Genomic DNA, 297 nt, shown 5'->3' with positions numbered 1-297 from the left:
CCCCGGAAGCGACCCCGCGCGCGCCCCGGCACGTGCACTCCCGTCCCCGGAAGTGCTCTTCTCTGCCGGACCCGCCGGAAACCGGGCCTCCGTCCCTGGTTCCGCGCGGCCCGGGGCAGAGCGGGGCCCTCCGCCCGCCTGGGAGAAGGTTCACCGCCGCAGCGAGCGGCGTCGGGCTCCATGACCGAGGGTGGGGTTCGGGGAGGCCCAGGATCTTCCAAGAGCCGGGACGGGGATGAGAAGGGAGGACGCCGGAAGGCAACCGGGGGGCCGGCGTCGGTGTACCACCGCGGCTGG

This window comes from Mirounga leonina, unplaced genomic scaffold, assembly GCF_011800145.1.
Source record: "Mirounga leonina isolate KUSES-001 unplaced genomic scaffold, KU_Mleo_1.0 Mir_170, whole genome shotgun sequence".
NCBI lineage: Eukaryota > Metazoa > Chordata > Mammalia > Carnivora > Phocidae > Mirounga > Mirounga leonina.
Note: the sequence above shows the minus strand (reverse complement) of the source record.